This window comes from Hypanus sabinus, chromosome 7 (genome assembly GCF_030144855.1).
Source record: "Hypanus sabinus isolate sHypSab1 chromosome 7, sHypSab1.hap1, whole genome shotgun sequence".
NCBI lineage: Eukaryota > Metazoa > Chordata > Chondrichthyes > Myliobatiformes > Dasyatidae > Hypanus > Hypanus sabinus.
Window position 1 is genome coordinate 151536093 of NC_082712.1, and position 16251 is coordinate 151552343.

General features: G+C 38.2%; 1 protein-coding gene across 1 annotated transcript in view; it reads right to left on the bottom strand.

Moving 5' to 3' along the window:
• Positions 1-16251, bottom strand: part of lrrc4ca (leucine rich repeat containing 4C, genome duplicate a) — a 1033148-nt gene that overhangs the window by 449178 nt on the left and 567719 nt on the right. The window contains exon 10 of the mRNA XM_059975961.1: positions 8917-8977. The gene's annotated coding sequence lies outside the window, so the exon portion shown is untranslated. The remainder of the gene's footprint in view (positions 1-8916; positions 8978-16251) is intronic.

Below are 16251 nucleotides of genomic sequence, written 5' to 3' on the forward strand. Positions count from 1 at the left end.
AACGCATTCCTCTAGATCAAAGGTCATGGACTCATGATATGTGTCCAGTAATCTATCACTTTAAATGTATAACCATTGATCACTTCATGTATAATATCCAACTGGAACTGCAAGACCACTTAATTTTTATTCTGGATTAGTTCTGGATTATAGTTCTGGACAAAACACTTAGTTCTTTCTGGATAAGTAAAATTGACTTTTTGTAAACTGTGTCACACTTGTTAATTGCTTTTCAAATTTGTTGCAATTCTGCATTCTTCCTTAGAAATGAGAGCCAATACAGATGTTTTCCATATCAAACAGTCTAAGTTATGGACCTAATGTTAACTTTGTGTTATCCCATTGCTACATATTTCAGGAAGCTATTAAGTTCAAGGTGTAAGGAATGATTATGTATCTAGTAACTCAGCTGATCTGAAAACTCTAACTTAATAACTCATTTTGAAGGCATTAATCCTCAAGATATAATTGATGAAGGTCCAAATCCAAATTTTACAACCACCTAGAGATTTTATTTCTATAATGCAAAGTTGATTTTTTTTTACAGTTTTTTCAAAGACGACTCATATTCTGCTATTAATAACAGCCGTAAGAGAGTGAAATTAGGCAATGTTAATAGCACATTTTAACTAAATAGCAAATTAGCAGTTTGTTTAACACCATTATCATTAGACATAAGCATTGAGCCTGGTGTAAAGCAAGCTTCTCAGTTATTATCAGACCAACTCATGCTGCCGATATTGATGGCTGTCATTCCCTAGGATATATGTCACCGTTCTGATTGGGGAAATGATCATACTAATCAAACTCTACCCAGACCAGCCCTTAAAATCAATCTTTGAGAAAAAGTTATCTTTGAAATAGACATTTCCATTTTCCATATATGTAACACAAGAAATGACTGAAAAATGATAACAGGCATTATCAAGAATTTAACAAAAGTGAGATTCAGGTTTAGGAGCAGATATATGTTAATTAGTGCCAGTCTATTAGTCTTTACTTTCAGCTACAACAGCTCCACTAAGGCCAAGAAAATGTATGGTAAAAACTAACAAATACTGCACCCAATAGTTATTTCTGATATTCTCTTTTGATGAAGGCTAATTGGTCAATGAGTCAATGTCAGCACTCAGAGCTTTCCCATCACTTTTCTTATTCCTCGGTAATCACTGCTATTCCATTTGTTTGTCAATTCCACCCGGATTCTTCCATCATTTGCCCATATGACTGTAAGACATTGGAGCAGAATTAGGCCACTCAGCCCACAGAGTCTGCCCAATCTTTCCATCCTTACTCTCAGCCCCATTCTCCTGCCTTCTCCCCGTAACCTATGATGCCCTAATTGATCAAGAACCTATCAACCTATGTCTTAAATATACTCAAATGACTTGGCCTTCAGACCTCTCCATGGCAATGAATTCCACAGATTGACCTACCTCTAGCGAAAGAAATTTCTCCTCAATTTTGTTTTAAAATGATGTCCTTCTATACTGAGGCTGTCTTTTGGTCCAAGACCTTTCCACTAGTGGAAATATCCTCTCCGCATCCACTCTGTCCAGGCCTTTCAATATTATTTTGGTTTCAACGAGATTCCCTCCTCATTCTTCCAAATTCCAGTGAGTACAGGTCTACTACATCAGATGCTCCTCAAAAATTAAGCCTTTTATTGCCAGGATCAATTCTCAAAAACCTCTGCTGGACTATTTCAAAGGCCAGCACATCCTTTCTTAGATAAGGGGCCCAAAACTGCTTACAATACTCCAAATGTGGAACAATGCCTTATAAAGCCTCAGTATTACATCCTTGTCTTTACTTTCTAGTCCTCTCAAAATGAATGCTTTTAATACATTTACTTTTCTTACCGTTGACTAACCTGCAAATTAATCTTCAGGGAATCCTGCTCTATGACTCCAAAGTCCTTTGCACCTCTGATTTCTAAATTTGTTCCCCATTTAGAAAATAGTCTATGGCTTTATTCCTTCTACTAAAGTGCATGACCATATTCTTACCTACACGATATTCCATCCGCATCTTCTTTTCCCATTTTTTCGAAGGTTTTCTGCAGACTCCCTGCTTCCTTAACACCACCTGCCCCTCCACTTATCTTTGGATCATCTGCAAACTTGGCCACAAAACCATCAATTCCATCATCAAAATCGGTGACGTATAATGTGAAATAAAGTGGTCTCAATACCGGCCTCTATGGAACACTACTAGTCACTGGCAGCCAAATAGAGTTAACCCTACTTATTCCCACTCTTTGCGTCCTGCCAGTAAGCCAATCTTCTATCCATGCTGGTATCTTTTCTGTAATACCATGGGCTCTTATCACACTAAGATAAGCTTACAGAGGCTACTAAACTTTCCAACCTGCATGTCGTTGGAATGTGGGAAGAAAGCAAAACGTTCTCACATAGAAAACGTACAAACTTCATGTAGTGGAAATTAGGATTGAACTCAACCATCAGGACTGTGAGACAACAACATTGTTTTGCCATTGTGCTACACAAGGTAAACTGACATATCTTAGCTAATATTTTATTAACATGTTAGCCAGCAGTTGCTTTACTCCAGTCATTAACAACACTCAATATAGTGTGGTAAGTTCCTCAAAGACTATATGCGAACACTATATACAGAAAGCACAGGTTTATCTGACTGCAATTACTACAAATTATAGAAACATAAAATAGGTTCATCAGATTAACAATGATTTGAGTATGTTGGTTTGTTTAATATATTTGCCATCAGTTAGTCTTTGTGGAATACATACTGTGACTCCTGATGCATTCTTGCACCAGTTAGTTGAGCCGACTGAAGTAATAATATTACCTCAGCATAGGACTGTTTTTTATGTAAGATAATTCAAAATTCTTCTCCACTTACTTCTTCCCCACTGCTGTCAGGTCCTTAAAAAACAGAGAAAACTGAATCCTACCTTCAGAATATATTTCACTCAGCTTGCACTAATGTTGTGTTTATTTTTGTTCGTTCTGCCATGTAAGTTATGTATAATTTAAGTTTATGTAATTTGTTCTGTCAAGATTGTAATGTACTATATGGATGCTGCAAAAAGCTAACTTCCATTGCCTTTACAGTCTGGGTATTCATGGCAATGACGACAAGCTTGAAATATGAACTTGAAACTTGACAATGAGGAATCCTTGTAAAAAGTAAGAAACTTGCACGTAGCAAGAGAAAACATGGTAATATATGGTGCCCATACCTCTCAGAAATATGTTTATCATGTGGTTTAACTTCCAATACATTATTGTAGTGGTTAATGCAAAACTTTATAGCCACCAGCTGTAAGATCAGAGTTCAATTCCCATCCCTGTCTGCAAATGGTTTGTTTGACTATGCGGGTTTCCTCTTGGTGCGCTGGTTTCTTTCCACATTCCAAAGACTTATGGTTAGGATTTCTAAGTCGTGGGCATGCTAGGTTCATGCCAGAAGCCCAGCAACACCAGCAGCACCTTGCAAGTGCCCAGCACAATCCTCGCTGATTTCATTTGATGTGAACAATGCAGCTCACTATATTTCCATGTCCATCTGACAAATAAAGTTAATCTCTCTTTAATCTCTGTATATGGTTGATTCTTGTTTGCCTTCAATAAAGTATAACCTCGCATTAGGGTTACATTGTGCTGACTGTACAAGACCATAAGACATCGGAGCAGAGGCCATTTGATCAATCGATTCTACTCTGCCATTCCATCATGGCTGATTTGTTATCCCTCTGAACCCCATTCTCCTGCATTCTCTCTACAACTGTTGATGCCCTGACTAATCAAGAACTTATTAAGCTCAGGTTTAAAGATATCCAATGACTTGGCCTCCACAGCCATCTGTGGCAATGCATCTCTCCAATTCACCTCCCTTCGGCTATATTTTCACAATATATTTCCCCCTCATGTCTGTTCTAAATGGATTTCCCTCTTTTCTGAGACTGTGCTCTCTGGTCCTAGACTCCCCCACTGTAGGAAACTTCTGGTCCACATCCACTCTATCTCGGCCTTCCAATACTTGACAGGTTTCAATGAGATCCCCCCTCATTCTTCTAAATTTCCTTGAATACAGGCTCAGAGCCATCAAACACTCCTGATACGTTTACCCTTTCAGTCATGAACTTATTCTTGTGAACTTCCTCTGGAGCCTCTCAAATGTCAGCATATCTTTTCTTAGTAAAGTGTCACAAAATTGCTCACAAAACTCCAAGTGCAGTTTGACTAAAGTGTATTTCTACATAATAATGTGCATTCGTATGCAGAACCATAGAAAAATCTAGAAATGTTACAGTTCTGAGGTTATTACTATATATTTTCATCCTAAATAAGAAGGTTAGATTCTATGGAACCGACTGTTAATTAGAATGATTGTTGCAGTAGCTTGCCAGACTTTGCTGGAGAAAAGTTGGTCCATGCGCACAGCATCATCCAAATACACAATTCCACTCTACTAGCTACAAGGCACGTCAGGAGTGTGCCAGCAAACTCTCTGCTTGTCTGGGTGAAGTTAGTCTATGAACATCACATCTTCAACACCACCTTGTCACATTTTACTTCCTACAAGATGCAAGTCAGCACTACGATGGAGTATTCTCCACTCACTGGGGTGAAATCAATCCATGCACATAACATCTGCCATATTACCATCTGGAGGTACTCATTTTATCTCTCTTTTTGCACTTATTTAATTTAATTTTTTTAAATACATATACTTCTTACTGTAATTCACAGCTTTTATTAAGTACTGCAATGTACTGCTGCTGCATAACAACACATTTTATGACATATGCCAGTGGTATTAAACCTGAGTCTGATTTGGGGTGTAGGAAATTGAAGGGTGGTATTACAAGGATGGGAGCATAGGATATTCAGAGGTCAGCTTATAAATAATGAAATGTGTCGATATGGTGAATGCACATCACATTTCTCCTTGGGCTGGGGAATCAAGAAATGGAGAGAATTGATTTAAGATGAGAGGGAGAGATTCAATGGGAACTTCAGGGGCAATTTTCTTTTTTTTTACACAGAGGATAATAATCTATTGAATGACCGAAAGGAAGTGGTTGAGGCAGGAACAATAATAACTTTTGAAATGCTGTTAGACAGGTATATAGACAGGAAAATTTTAGAGGGATATGGGCCTTGGGAAAATGGGACTAGCTTAGAACTTCAGTTTAGTTAGCATGGATCAGTTGGGCCACAGGACCTACTTCCAATCTGCATGACTCTATGACAATAGACAATAGGTGCAGAAGTAGACCATTCGGCCCTTTCAGCCTGCACCGCCATTTTGAGATCATGGCTGATCAATTACCATCAATACCCGGTTCCTGCCTTGTCCCCATATCCCTTGATTCCCCTTTCCGTAAGATACCTATCCAGCTCCTTCTTGAAAGCACCAGAGAATTGGCCTCCACTACCTTCCGAGGCAGTGCATTCCAGACCCCCACTACTCTCTGGGAGAAGAAGTTTTTCCTTAACTCTATCCTAAATGACCTATCCCTTATTCTCAAACCATGCCCTCTGGTACTGGACTCTCCCAGCATCTGGAACATATTTCCTGCCTCTATCTTGTCCAATCCCTTAATAATCTTATATGTTTCAATCAGATCCCCTCTCAATCTCATTAATTCCAGCGTGTACAAGCCCAGTCTCTCTAACCTCTCTGTGTAAGACAGTCCAGACATCCCAGGAATTAACCACGTGAATCTACGCTGCACTTCCCCTACAGCCAGGATGTCCTTCCTTAACCCTGGAGCTGGAGACCAAAACTGTACACAATACTCCAGGTGTGGTCTCACCAGGGCTCTGTACAAATGCAAGAGGATTTCCTTGCTCTTGTACTCAATTCCCTTTTTAATAAAGGCCAACATTCCATTAACCTTCTTCACTGCCTGCTGCACTTGCTCATTCACCTTCAGTGACTGATGAACAAGGACTCCTAGATCTCTTTGTATTTCTCCCTTACCCAACTCTACACCATGCAGATAATAATCTGCCTTCCTGTTCTTACTCCCAAAGTGGATAACCTCACACTTATTCACATTAAACGCCATCTGCCAAGTATCTGCCCACTCACCCAGCCTATCCAAGTCACCCTGAATTCTCCTAACATCCTCATCACATGTCACACTGCCACCCGGATTAGTATAATCGGCAAATTTGCTGATGTTATTTATTATGCCTTCATCCAAATTGTTAACGTAAATGGTAAACAGCTGTGGTCCCAATACTGAGCCCTAGTCACCACCTGCCATTCCGAGAAACACCCATTCACCACTACCCTTTGCTTTCTATCTGCCAACCAGTTTTCTATCCATGTCAATGCCTTCCCCCCGATGCCCTGAGCTTTAATTTTACCCACCAATCTTCTATGTGGGACCTTATCAAATGCCTTCTGAAAATCGAGGTACACTACATCCACTGGATCTCCCCTGTCTAACTTCCTGGTTACATCCTCGAAAAACTCCAACAGATTAGTCAAGTATGATTTACCGTTGGTAAATCCATGCTGGCTCGGCCCAATCCTATCACTGCTATCTAAATATGCCACTATCTCATCCTTAATAATGGACTCTAGCATCTTTCCCATCACCGATGTCAGGCTGACAGGTCAATAGTTCTCTGTTTTCTCCCTCCCTCCTTTTTTAAAAAGTGGGATAACATTAGCCATTCTCCAATCCTCAGGAACTGATCCTGAATCTAAGGAACATTGGAAAATGATTACCACTGAATCTGCAATTTCCAGGGCCACCTCCTTTAGTACCCTAGGTTGCAGACCATCTGGACCTGGGGATTTGTCAGCCTTCAGTCCCATCAGTCGTCTCATCACCGTTTCCTTCCGAATGTCAATCTGTTTCATTTCCTCTGTTACCCTATGTCCTTGGCCCATCCATACATCTGGGAGATTACTTGTGTCTTCCTTAGTGAAAACAGATCTAAAGTACTCATTAACTTCTTCTGCCATTTCTCTGTTTCCCATAATAATTTCACCCAATTCATTCTTCAAGGGCCCAACATTGTTCTTAACTATCTTCTTTCTCTTCACATAACTAAAAAAGCTTTTGCTATCTTCCTTTATATTCCTGGCTAGTTTGCATTCATACCTCATTTTTTCTCCCCGTATTGTCTTTTTAGTTAAGTTCTGTTGTTCCTTAAAAACTTCCTAATCATCTGTCCTCCCACTCACCTTAGCTCTATCATATTTCCTTTTTTTTAATGCTATGCAATCTCTGACTTCCTTTGTCAACCATTGTGGCCCCTTTCCCCCCTTTGAATCCTTCCTCCTCTGGGGGATGAACTGATTTTGCACCTTGTGCATTATTCCCAAGAACACCTGCCATTGCTGTTCCACTGTCTTTTCTGCTAGGCTATCCGTCCAGTCAACTTTGGCCAGCTCCTCCCTCATGGCTCCATAGTTTCCCCTGTTCATCTGCAACACTGACACCTCCGAGCTACCCTTATACTTCTCAAATTGCAGAGAAAAGCTTATCATTTGTGATCACTACCTCCTAATGGCTCCTTTACTGCGAGATCGCTTATCAAATCCTGTTAATTACATAACACTAAATCCAGAATAGTCTTGTCCCTGGTCGGCTGACAAGACCAAAAATATTTACGGTTGCTATGGGTGCACTAACAGTTTTCATCATGGGTCCTGTGTAGCAAATGTCAGCAGTGCCCAAGAATTCAGGGGCTACTGAATCACCGTTACACAAGCACAAAAGCTTGGGCAGGGGTGGAGTTCAGTTCTTAGAAGCCAGCTTGTGGCCTGAGTTGGGCTGGGGGTGGGGGGGAAGTTCAGTGCTTAAAAACTTTCTTCTGATCTGAGGTGGGCTGGGTGATGGGAGATTGGGGGAGGATGATGTCAGGACTTTGAATACTCAGCAGGGATCTAGAAAGAATGCTGGGTAGTTGGGGAGATGAATTTGGAAATTATGAATCAAATTGGAACTTACAGGGATTTTATCTAGCTGGAGACGGAAACCTTCACATTGAAATCTCAATCTCTGACTAGAGATTTAGGAGGCTGGGAAGTCAATTAATCAGGACTCAAGAGTAAGTCAGGGAATTTGGGAGTTCAAGGCATTAAGGAAACAGTATATCAGTAAATTTTCTGGTCAGAGGTTAGAATCGGGGGTGACTGAGAAAGTTGAGTCTTGGAGCAATTGGAAAGTCGGGGTGAGCAGTGGATAAGAGGCTAGTGTATAGTGGACAGAATAAAGACAATAAGTATTATCGCATAGTTTGCTTGTTAATGAAAACTAACTATTCCAGGTATAGTCAGTGATAGACACTGCTGAGATAAATCTTAGCTTTAAGCATGCATTTCTTGATCTCAATCATAGCATAATAGGCTACCATCTTCAGACATTGAGGGGACAACTGATCCCTCAGTAATGATTTTCAAGTTGGCATTAGGCAAGGAAAAGTCAACCCTCCAACTGGGCAAAGGGTCGGGTTTAGTCTGAAATTTGAGGAAGAGTGCTACAGTAAGGTATATTGTTCTTATAAGTTATTGGAGTCAGTGATTTCTATTATCTTACAAACAGGTAAATATAAATTATATTGTTTAGGTTAAGGAAGCATTTTCATTTCAATTTCTGCAAAGCTACTAGCACACTTATTTATAGCAACAGACCAAGAAAATATAAAACATACATTTAACTTGGATGAAAAAAGCTGGTTTGAATATTAATCAGAATTATTCACAGCAAAGTTCAGAACACTTGCTCATCCTAGTTTAATCAATATGAAGGACCTCCAATGGGTATGCCTTTCACATGTTCTGTAAACCTGTTTTACCCCTTGAATTTAGTTTGAGTTAAATGTCCCTGCTGTCACTCACATACTGCCATTTTATATTTCACTAGCTCGATTAAAATAACAGAAAGAAATGTTACATCACCTTTGTAGAACTAAAGAAGAGCCACATCTCCATTGTATAGAGTTGAAAACTGATGCAGTTTCTGAAAATAAAACAATGCAAAATTATTTTTTGTCATTGTTCACGCTGACATTTAAATATTATGAAAACATGCTGAGTATTTGAAAATGTTGGGAATAATGACTTGAAATTCAGGTGATATTTGCTCAACTCTACTGCAAAATTGAAATAAAATACATTAATAATATCAATGAGGAAACTTAGAGTATCCTTAATTTTTAATCATAAACAATTTCAGTATTTCAACACTTTTTTACGGATTTGGAAATATATGAGCCAAATATTGACTTTGTCTGAACTGCTTCTTCATTCTATTTCTTTGGAATTGAGTGTTTGCAACTAGGTTCATACCACGATTAACTTGCCATACATGGAAGTAGATTGCTAGATTAAATATGTAGCCTCAAAACTATGTTTGACTTATCACTTAATTCCTGCCTGATTCTTTCTTATTCATTGCTGAAACATAGGTTATTTATTTTAAGCCTCATACGGCAAAGACTGAGAGCAGCAGGCATGGATTGATGGTACGCAAAGCATCAATCACAGTAAATTCTCTCAGTGAATTGAAACGTACTGTCAGATAAGGTGACTATTTCCAGTTTCCATCTGATGCATTCTCAATCCTCAAGGGAGCTCAAGAGTCACAACTGTCAGAAAGCACGCATCTACCAGGCTCTTCCTTCCGACATACCATCTGCTCTGCATACTAGATTTCAGACTAATAATAGCATGTTTACCAGTGGACTATCCTCTAAGCAGGCATCTGGAAAGTAAAATTCAATTGCTCATGGCATTTAACTTAAGTAACAACTAATCCTGGCAATTTCCATCTGGAGGATGTATGTAATCCTCTAAAATTTCCCTTTGTGAACATTATCTCCAAAACTTACTTAGATGATTTAGTAATCTCTACTAAATCTCAAAATGTATTCTTAAGTACTCTGTGTGTTTATAAATATGTAAGGACATTTGCAAGAAGGAGATCAGCTCACTCTAAACTTTTAGAGACAGTGCAGGGACATAATTGACAAATGTTCATTCTCATCACTAACTTTCTCTTAATAAGAGGGATGACAACAATGGCAAAAATGAATCAACACATTGTAAGAAACTTCAACAATAAGCTCTAAAAAAGAATCAGAATGTAGATCACATACATTAATCTGGTAATAGTGGGGGTGGAGTGAAGGGGCTAAAGTAGATAAGCCAGCAACAGGTGCAAGTGTGGTCCTCCAAAAGCATAATTAACTCACACCTATGCCCTCCTATTCATGTGATTCAGTCAGTTATTACTGGTCAATGGTGAGATTTGAGACCTAGATATGAGGGACTTCTTGGAGTTGGCTTGCTAGACATGATCAGTACCCAGATGACTGAGAGGGGGTTGATAGAGAAGTTGTTTCTCCATGAAAGCTTTGCCATTTTTTGAGATTGGGTCATACCTAAAATACTTGACATATTGTCAAATAAGTACTAGATCCATAGATTTGCTGGAATAGCTCAGCTAGAAGGGTAAAAAGTAGCAGAACAGCTGGAATATTGTCAGGATCATAGACTTCACTGCATTATGTGCATTTAGTCAGTCACCTGAAGTCTGTTCATGTTCAGTGTTTGGTACACTCACTAACAAGAGGGTAAAAACAAGCATTTCGAGTTCAGCATTGGCAAGATTTTAATTATTCAAAGTCCTTGTCAAATCCAATCTTCTGACTTTTAAGTTCAGATTTTTAAAAGCAAAATAAACCTCATCAGTAATGCAGAATATCATTTTGTTGCTATTCCAAACTGCCTTCAATGTTAAATAGCAGTTGTATAAATTCACAATGTTATATAGCATAGAAATAGACCCTTTAGTCCAAGTTACCCACGCTGACCAACAGATTATCTGTGGTAATCATATTTGCCTATATATGGCCCATATCACACTGAACCAAATTTTTTCGTGCAGTTGACCAAATGTCCTTTGCATGTTTTTAACAGTACTGACCTCTACCACCTCTTCTGCTGGCTCACTGCCCTCTGTGTAAAGAAACCTGCCCCTTAGGTCCCCATTTAATCTTGCCTATTTCAATTTACACCTATGCCCCTGGAAGTCAGGAAAGCGGCACAAAGCTTATCGCTTCAGGATTGTTATATTATGTGTTAACAGAACAAAGAAAAGCAAGAATAGACAGTAACAGGAGCCGAGGCTAGTGCCAGGAGGGAGAGAAGAAGGTAAAGAATGAGAAGGCACTACCACATATCCAGCTCTTTTTATACTCCATATATAAGAAACCATCAGATAATGCAGTACCAAGTGAGGCTTCCAGATCTTTTCAGGGTCATGCAAATGCTACTTCTAGGGAACATACTGAACAACTTTGTATACATACTGTGGCCACTAGGAAACATACTAAACAGTTACATGTATGTAAGTATTTATAAGAATATATGCAGGTACAATGAAGCTACAAAGAGAATAACAATTAATCAGTCTAATTCAGCAAGATCTGTATGTTATTTAAGAAATGGATTGGTGATTCAAAACCAGAAGGCAAAATATGTGCAAGCTAGAGAAGTGCAGGACAAAGCTTAGGGTTTTGCAGGACAATCAATTAAAATTTCGGTTGCAATCTGTTAATATTTCAAGATCACATTTAGAGTAATGAAGAGCATGTACGATTAAACCATGGCCAAGTAATGAAACAAAGCTCTTACCTGGGTAAAGCATCTTAGTTTGATAAAATTAATAAAAAGTCCAAACAATATATACCAACAATGTCAAGTTTATTAAGAGGCCATGTGATAAGACTCATAGATTGGTTGAGGGAAAGGAAAAACCTGAAATGCATGAGTTAAAGATAAGAATGCACGGAGGGTTTAGTTGATTGTGAGAGAGAATGAAAAAGTTAACAGGGCAAGTAAAAAGCTTCACTAATCAATTGAAAATAAATGTCAATATTGTAATAAACTACAAAAACAGTATGATATAGACAGAAAAAGGCTAAAGAGTAAATGTCTGAATTAACCGAAAGAGTGAATGAATAACTGTAATAAAATTGAAAGTAATTGTACAGAGCTTCAAAGCGGACTGAGACAATTTCAAAGAGCTGAACAGAGACCTCAGGTGTGTGGTTCTGCCAACCCAGTGGGCGGCACTGCCAGTGACTCTGCTGGTGACACTCCCAATGACACCATTTCTGATGATCCTCCATTGGAGTACCCTGGACACAGCAAAACTATCCAAACTCCAAAGAATTACAGCCTATATTGGAGAGTCCTCCAATACATCAACACTATCGAAAATCCAAAGGGTTAGAGCCTTTATCAAACAATTTCCAAAACATTGCCACCATCTGACCTCTGCAGAATTACAAAATGGACATAATATGGACTCTACAGCGGTCCCTTTCAGCTCGTGAAGATGACCATGATGAAACAATAAGATTGGCAGCTATGTTCAAAGTTCAAATAGATCTATTATTAAATTGCATTTATGTCACACTATACAAACCTGAGATTCATTTCCTTGCAGACGTAAAGTAAATCCAAAAACCATGATAGAATCAATAAAAGACAATATCAACAAGATAGAAAAAAAGAATAATAATAAATCAATATCATGAAAATGGAATGAAGAGTCCTTGAAGGTGAGACCATAGGTAATGGGAACGGTTCAGTGATAGGATCAGTGAAGTTGTGAAGTTATCCCCATTGATTCAAGAGCCTGATTGTTGAGGGATAATAACTGTTCCTAAACCTGATGGTGTGAATCCTGAGGCTCCAGTACCTTCTTCCTGGTATCACAGCTTGCTCCAATAAAGACCAAGGGAGTGAAGACAAGCAGGACTGAAAATGAAACCATATTTAATTAATGTGTTCACAAGCTAATCCCTCTAGTGGCAGGTCCATCAGCTACTGGCTAACCTCTCCACAACTTGCTGAAAGACAATAAGTGCTAAGGTGACCTGTGTCCCTTAACGAGGAACAACCGACTGTGTCTCAAACCTGAAAGGCAACATTGTCTCCTGATAGACATAAACTCTACCCTGTGCATCAGTGTGAAACACATGATAGCAGTCATAACTCAAGATCATAGAGATCAACATGATCCTATTTATTATTACTCTGCTGAAGGACTGTTCACTGATGGCCCTTCAACGACTGAGAGAGGAATTCAAATAATTTGACAGAGGGAGAGCTGAACGACCTCGGTTGTAGCATAGACTAGGCCTCATGCCACATTACCTAGGAGAGTTGACTCCAGGGGTAGTGTGGTGTGGCACCAATGCTCATGTTGGTGCTGCTCTCCAGTATTTGCTCTGTGGAAGACAAAGACAACAGGTGCTTTGGCTAATGTGCTAGTAACCTTTGTCACAGTGTCTAAGCCACAGGGTTACACTAACCAGCCAAAAGACTTCAAACAAAGTTGATAACTACTGGACATCATGAAATTTATTCTGATATTATTTGTTTTTGTTATACTTTTGATAATTTTCCCTATTCACAATGTGCCGGCTGAGATGACTCACAAAGTATTTTGCAAGTATCATACGAATTTACATATGCTTATAATGCATCTAGCTGTTTGCTATATCAATTTATACATTTCAAAATATTTACCAAGGCTAGACTTTCTAAAACAAAGATGCACCCTCTTTATTAAATATTCCAGCAAAGGTGATGTTGACAATATACCCATGGTTCATTATTCTCAAGAGGTACAGAAATATTTGATCATCATGACCCCCACATTCTGTCTTAAACATGATCATTTATGTAAATATAAGCAGTATGAATTAAGGAATCATATCATACAGAATCTGACCCTATTCATCTCTTATTCTGGGATATCTCTGTACCTACATCTAATTTTCATGACAATACTAATAAATTTTTTCATGGGTTCCCTACCTTTTGTTTGAGCTCAGAAGGTATCATTCCAGTAGGGTATAGTTCATGTAATTACACTTAACATTGTCCTATATGCGGTAATGAATCTGGAATTTTCCATGACAATATCCATCAGAAAAATATCACAATTCTACAAAGCTCCTATTGTGTAATAAGGAATAGTCTAAGTTCATGGAACAATACATACTCCGTGTGTAGAAATGGAGCCTACACCTCTCTTCTATGTAATTGGTTAGGATCTTTATATTTAGGATATGTGTTTCCTGCTATGTGATATACACAGACCTTACATGTACCTGACATAGCTGATTTGGCTGATCATGTTCATTAAGAAGCAGCTAAAATACATCAATCTGATGGATGGGATTTCTTTGATTGGATTCATTCCAGTCTTGGAAGCTGGAGTTATTCATTATTATGAATCACATCATTTGTCCTGAAATGCCTTATCATAATTTATATCTTTTTTACTTGTATAAGTGTGACCATTAATAGAATAGCTCAAACTCATGTAAGTGTGCCTACTAATCTGTACATACAATGACATAATCCTGTGAATACTTTGAAGAATATATAGCCTTTGATCCTTCATAACTTATGAAGTTTTTGATTAGTTTATATTTAATGTAGATAGCACAAGTTTTTGTCTCTGAATTTTCAAATGTAACCATTCTAAATAGGTGATTTACAAAGTGGGTATTGTTGCATTAGACTCTTTGCAACTTAACATTAATTATCTATCAGTATTTTACATAACTACATATATGTGTGTGTGTGTGTGTGTGTTTCCTAGTGGCCATAGTATGCACATACAGTTGTTCAGTGTGTCTCCTAGTGGCTATATTAGGATGATTCTGGAAAGCTTTGGAAGCCTCTTCTGGTATTGAATGATTTGAATAGGGGCTATCTGAATGGCTGAGTCTTATCTACAAATTTGAATGGAATGTTTCTGATCTATGGAGTATGAAAAGAGCTAACCACACAGCGGCAGCTTCTTGCTTTCATTTTGCTTCTTCACTTCCTCCTGCTATTAGCCTCTACTCCTGTTACTGTCCATTCCTTTGTTCTATCAATGCTAAATAAAATAATCATGAAGCAACAAGTTCTGTGCCTCTTTCCAGAGTTTGAAAGAACCTTGGATTAAAAACATCAGAATCCAACAGCGTACTTTTGGAAAACAGTTAAAAATGTTAAGGCAGTGGGAATTAGGCAAGAATATTGTTTCTGAATAATAGAAGAATTCAGTCCCAAGCTTTTACTTTTTGACTCTTCTATAGAGGAATATATTGCTTGAATTAAAAAACTGCAAACTGGAGATTTATTAAACAATATATTCCATTCCTCTTGTACATCATTTACAATTCATGGCAACACAAATTTACTTGAAATGGTTTAACTGAGGTATATGACTAATAATTGAAGAGAATCAGCATGAAGTTTCCTTCAAATACGAGACAGAAATTCAGATAATCCTTCAGGATATCAATCTAGAAGACCTTTGTCCTATAGCCCAGATGTCATGAATGCAGTCTGGCTCTACCAGCTTTCATACTTAAACTACATATCGATCACCTTGTTGGTCAGGTAATTTCCAAGTGATTTTCTGATTTATTACTCACTGTCCAAGTAAAATTCGGCTACACTGCCATGCCATACACATACATGTTGGCATCGTGGAGAGTGACTATTTAATTAGTTCCAGTCATAGTCTAAGTCATGAGAAAGGATGAGAGAAATGTCCATTTTACATCCAGCACTGATAACAACATGTTAAATTGAAAAGGAAACAGAAAAAAATGACAAATATAACATCTTTTCAAATATAAGGGCTTTTCATAAAGTATTGAGACACAACATTATTTAATGTAATTTCTAGTACACATGTCAAAAAGAGTGCACAATATATTGTTATTCTGGATATGATGCAGCACGATAAAAGTATAAAATATACTGCCTAAGAGTTTAAAAACATAGATAGATCATATGTAGGACTGCTAAGAATATTTTTTTTGCTGTATAAGATATTGAAAGCATAAAGAGTACTTTAAATTAAAATGTAAGCATTCTTCTCTAGCTGGGAATGCTAGAGCCAATGAATGCCAAATGTTTGAGACCCCTGCGTGAATGTAGGTTTAATCTTGCAGGCACAGCAGCTCTGACAGCTTCCCAGCTGTGCTTCCGTGTTGGACTCCTTGTGGAATCCAGCAGAGCTGCACGAGATTCTCGTAATTCTCCATGAGGCAGATGGCTAAATATAAAGCTGTTTGCTTTAATACCTTCCTTTTGTTCAAGAAGTTCATTGTGTGATTTTATTTCTTACTATCCTACACATTTAATCACATATGTTTAATTGATCTTACGCTGATCTTGCAGAATATCAGAACTGTTCAGTATCATTCA